General features: G+C 36.6%; 1 protein-coding gene across 1 annotated transcript in view; it reads right to left on the bottom strand.

Moving 5' to 3' along the window:
• Nucleotides 1–5,195, bottom strand: part of LOC106872145 (monocarboxylate transporter 1) — an 85,831-nt gene extending 80,636 nt beyond the window's left edge. The window contains exon 1 of the mRNA XM_052975200.1: nucleotides 4,681–5,195. The gene's annotated coding sequence lies outside the window, so the exon portion shown is untranslated. The remainder of the gene's footprint in view (nucleotides 1–4,680) is intronic.
• Between the last annotated feature and the right edge of the window lie 267 nt (nucleotides 5,196–5,462).

The raw sequence follows: 5,462 nt of genomic DNA, 5'->3' as shown, positions 1-5,462 counted from the left end.
TATATATATATATATATATATATATCATCATTATCATTTAACGTCCGCTTTCCAAGCTGGCATGGGTTGGACGGTTTGACTGGGGACTGGTGAGCTCCAATCTGATCATCTGGCAGAGTTTCTGCAGCTGGATGCCCTTCCTAACGCTAACCACTCCGAGTGTGTAGTGGGTTCTTTTACTTACCTACACAGTATAGTAGGGTCAGAGTCAACATGGAGGACTACATCAAGTGCCTGTAGGAGGTAGTGCTGCCCTGGTCAAGAGGGTGGCTGCTGCAAGACTGTCTGGCAACAGGGTTCTGCACCATGACACAAAAGCAGTCATGGCTGTCAGACAATTTCTGTGACCACATCATCTCTAACATCTGGCCACCTAACTCCCCAGACTGCAACCCTTTGATTATCATGTGGGGGGTGCAGTTGAGTGAGAGGCCAACAAACTGAAGGCAAGGATTATGGCATCATAGGAGTTTCCAAAGTCGTCTGGAGGGAGGCCATGGTTGACACCACTGATGGTTTTATTGAATAAATTTACTCTTTAGTATTTCAAGATATTATGTAATTTTGGTAAATATATCTGTTAAAATGAGATGTCAGTGTTATTTTCATTTTTGCGTTATTTAGACAACAATTTATTCACCGCATCCTGTATATATATACATATATACATGATATATATGAAGTGAAATCAGTCGTAGCCGATGCCAGTGTCACATAACTGGCACTTGTGCAGGTGGTATGTAAAGGTACCTATGCTAGTGGCACATAAAAGCACCTGTGCCAGTGGTACATAAAAAGCACCCATTACACCCTTGGAGTGGTTGGTGTTAAGAAGGGCATCCAGTTGTGGAATCCATGCAGGTGGCACATAAAATACACCATTTTGAGCATGGCCGTTGCCAGTACTGCCTGACTGGCCATCGTGCCAGTGGCACGTAAAAGCACCCACTACTCTCTCGGAGTGGTTGGCATTAGGAAAGGCATCCAGCTGTAGAAACTCTACCAAATCAGATTGGAGCCTGGCGTAGCCATCTGGCTCGCCAGTCCTAAGTCTAATCGTCCAACCCATGCTAGCATGGAAAGCAGACGTTAAATGATGATGATGGTGATGATTATTAGGAATTGAATAAAAAAAAGTTGCTAAAATATTTTGTGTATTGTAGAAGTACAACCAATTTGTTGCACATACAATTTAACAACAAAATCATATATGGACCTCCAAAGATCATATGGACCCTGGTTGAGAACCACTCTTTTAGGTTAATAAGGATGTGGTTATATTATAAACCTTTTCATTGTTTTAAAATTAATTGAGGGGCAATGTATTTTAACAGAAATACGATAACAATATTTCAGTAAGGGTTTATATTAGTCCAAGATTATAATTTGAGATTTTTGACATGTTGTTTTCAGTGTTATATAATATGCTAGTTTGTCAGCTCAGCAGATAAAAGCTATAATTCATTGTAAATTTTCTGTACTGGGGTTGATGTAATCAACTAAAGCCCTCTCACAAAAGTTGAGGCCTTGAGCCTGTAGTAGAAAATTTTTTTATTGTATAGGTGGTAAGCTGGCAGAATCATAAGTGTGTTGGACAAAATGCTTAGTGGTATTTCTCTTTACGTTCTGAGTTCAAATGCTAACAAGGTCGACTTTGCATTTCATCCTTTCAGGGTCGATAAAGTACTAGTTGAGCCCTGGGATCGATGTAATCGACTAGCCTAGTTTTCCCCCACAGATTTCAAGCCCTGTGCCTATAGCAGAAAGAATTATAATTTCTATTTTTAATATTTTTATGCATTGGAGGGCGGTGAGCTGGCAGAAACGTTAGCACACCCGGCAAAATGCTTAGCTGTATTTCGTCCGTCTTTATGTTCTGAGTTCAAATTCCGCCAAGGTCGACTTTGCCGTTCATTCTTTCGAGGTCGATAAAATAACAACCAGTTGAACACTGGGGTCGATGTAATCGATTTGCACCTACCCGCGAACTTGCCGGCCTTGTGCCAAAATTTGAAACCAATAATTGGCTAAATGGTTGAGAGTCGGGAAAATGCCTTGCGCTAGCTGTTCCGGCTCTTTACATTCTGAGTTAAAACACCCGCTGTGGTCAACATTGCTTTTCATCCTTCCAGGGTCGATAAAATAAAGTACCTGATTCCCTCAAATTATCTGACCTTGAGTTTAAAAAACAGAAAACATTCTTCTCTACCGTGGGTAGAAGAAAGCCACAGATTTGTGTGTACTCTACTCGAACCAGTAAGTTGACTGGTTGTTATTTTATCGTCTTCGGCAGAATTTGAAAGCAGAACGTAAAAAGAAGGAAGCACTAAATACCGCAAGATAATAATATTCCGTAGCCTTTCTCTCGTTCTGCTAACGTAATATAATATTAATAATATAAATATTTTTCGTATCGAGCACTCATAGTCCCTTATCAATTAGAAGCCTCATACTGTCTTATTGCCGCTGCGGCTGCCGCCGTTCCAGATCGTGGTGGGGCGGGGACGGTGATGTTTATGCTAAGATTGTTGTTTATGCAAGGTAAAGTACAAACTGATGTCATTGATCCTTCTGTAGCCACTAGTAAAAAAAACTGTACACCATAAAAAAACATTCGTATTCGGGCGCTTATACTTAGTCAACTTTTATTATTTTAATATGTTTATATACAACTCAGGGTTTGACAGAAGCTTTAACTAAAGCAGCAACACCGAGCCGTTTGAATTATAACATACCATATGGGTTTTTATTTATTTATTTTTTATTTTCAGTAGTTGATTAATATGCCTTTCTATTGATGTCTTCGCGAAGCGGTAACGATATATAGTCGGGGTTAATAGTACTTTTAAGGTTGTCCAACAGATTAATAACAAATGAAATAAACATATGACGTAGCTACTTCCTTTGACTCAACACAACACATATTAATTCTTATAAAAATGGCAACGAACTTGGGGAAATAAAACTGAAAACAATTTAAGAAATTCGTAGCATAAAATCTTTGGTATTTTGATGTTGCGATGATTCCTCTTTTATTACATATTTTCGTTTTTGTTTTTCTTGTATTTTTTTTTTTTCGGTTGTTGCTGTTTTTCGCAAGAGTAATCTGTTATCATCAAATTATAAATGTAACAAAAGAATTCGGTCAGTTATTGGTTTACTTATATTACCTTTTAAGTGTGCAGTATTTCGATTGTTGTTTTGTAAACTAATGAGTTATATAAAGAGAGAGAGAGAGAGAGATTACACTGTTCTGAGGCAGCCCAATTCAGCAACAATAGGCAATGAGAACAGTCACTGATGGGTCGAACAAAACGAATAGATTTCAACTCTGGAGGCGAATTATGTCATACTTATTCTACACACGCATTCCCACCACGAGTAAAACGATAGCGCCTTTAAATGGTCGCTCGACACGCTAGAAATAGCAGCCATGTTTCCCTTTAAATTGAACTCTGCTGGGATTTTCTTTTTTTTAATGGAAGTACGCATGAAGTTATGTAACATAGTCCTAAATGTGTAGTGCCTGAATAAAAGATGAGATAGTCATGGTTGGAACGCCCTTGCTCGATCGGATCTAACCTGGGACTAAAACATCGACAGCAACGACAATGATGAATTAGTTTGTTAAGAAGGGAGGCAAGGAAGTAAACTTTTCGAAAGATGAGAAGAATAAATGTCAAAAATATCGCATAAAATGTTGAGCTACATTGAAATATATGATGTGCCTCTCTAACTCCACTTTCGTAAAGAGGATACATAATATGCAGAAACCCTCATGTAATCGTGTAATCCAGTAGTTTATGCGCTCACACCAATCAAAACAAAATAACAGATACTTTAGTTAGCTATTTTATGTAATAATATATATGTGACGATATAATTGACCTTTGCTTCGTATTCAGTTCTATCCGTTACAAGCACATGGAATAATGTGTGTGTGTGTGTGTGTGTGTGTGTATACATATGCATATGTATATATATATATATATATATATATGAAAGCGTAGAAAATATAATAATCATTCCATCAAATTTTTGTAGTAAAAGCATTTTAACAATACTTCAAGATCGAAAATAAAATATAATAAAAAGTTAATTTTTTAAAAATAGCAACAATAGAATAAAAGAGGGAAAATTAGTATAATTTATAACAGTTAATTAAAATATCATAGCTGTATATGTAATAGTTTAAACTGGAATAAAAATCATTTAATTACTTGCCACACTACAGTGATTCTGTCCATCCATATCGATTTGATTAAAACAATTCTAGTGACTTATTACAATATTTAAATTGTTGCTCGATGTGACGGTGTGATAGCAAAACGTAATGCATAGCTATGTTTCCAGATGCAGCAGGTTACTACAGAAGAACTGTATTGAGAGGTTGAAGTAAATTCTTTAAAAAAAAAAAAATCTGATATTTGCTAATTCTTTATAATATACGTAATTTTCGGGAAATTATAACGAATGCTTAAAAGGGGAAGCTGGAAATGTTAGTGTTTTTTTTATTTAAGAAAAGAAAAGGGGGGAGAAGAAAAAAAGGAAAAACGAGTAGTGGGCAATATTAGTTAAGACTGCATGTATCAGTAATAGAAACAAAAACAGATTGTGAGAAGTTAAAGGGCGCACAGAGAGAACACCGTGGATTTTTCAGTATAATTTGATTTGATTTACCTTCTGAGATGCGGATTGCGTCGAGGGAGTTCCAGTGACAGTCTTCATCCATATATATAACTAGTTGGACTTTTAGACACTTAATAATTCTGAGATAGTCAGTTATATTTAACGTCAGGACAACAAAATTACAGTTCTTAGCAACAACAGCAGTCGCGAAACGATCAGCTGTTTGTGGCCGACTAAAAATAGTGCCGGGTTAGAGCGAGCACTGATGGGGTGTGATTTCAAATTACATCTTTCTTTCGTATTACGAAATGACAGGAGTTAGAAGATGGCAAAGGAGGAAGAGGAAGGCACAAGCAGGATATTGCCACCAACGATTTCTTCTCACGTTTGTGATGTGATAGTGTTATAATTATTGCCATGACCCCACAGATATGAAAATGATGATTTCGTTTTCCATAGTGGTCGGCTTTCGGCTTGCTTATTTACGTATTCACGACTGATTTAGCGGATGTTTTATTTTGAAATATCGCATACTTTTTATTTAGAAAACGAAAATAGCCGTTATTATTTCGCAAAAAAAAAAAAGCTGTTTGTATGAATATAAGCAGGCACGTGTTTTCGTGTACACAAACGTACAATGAAACGATTAAAATATATTACCGAGCTACCATGCATATTCTAAGCATTTATATATTGAAGTATATTTGCACTGACAGGAATAGGTGCATACGTGACCTTTCACACATGCACACATACATTGCACATGTATACGTTATATATACATGTAAATATGTTATATATACATGTATGTATGTAGATAGATAGATAGATAA

The sequence above is a fragment of the Octopus bimaculoides genome, chromosome 20 (genome assembly GCF_001194135.2).
Source record: "Octopus bimaculoides isolate UCB-OBI-ISO-001 chromosome 20, ASM119413v2, whole genome shotgun sequence".
NCBI lineage: Eukaryota > Metazoa > Mollusca > Cephalopoda > Octopoda > Octopodidae > Octopus > Octopus bimaculoides.
Note: the sequence above shows the minus strand (reverse complement) of the source record. Positions and strands in the feature narration are given on the sequence as shown.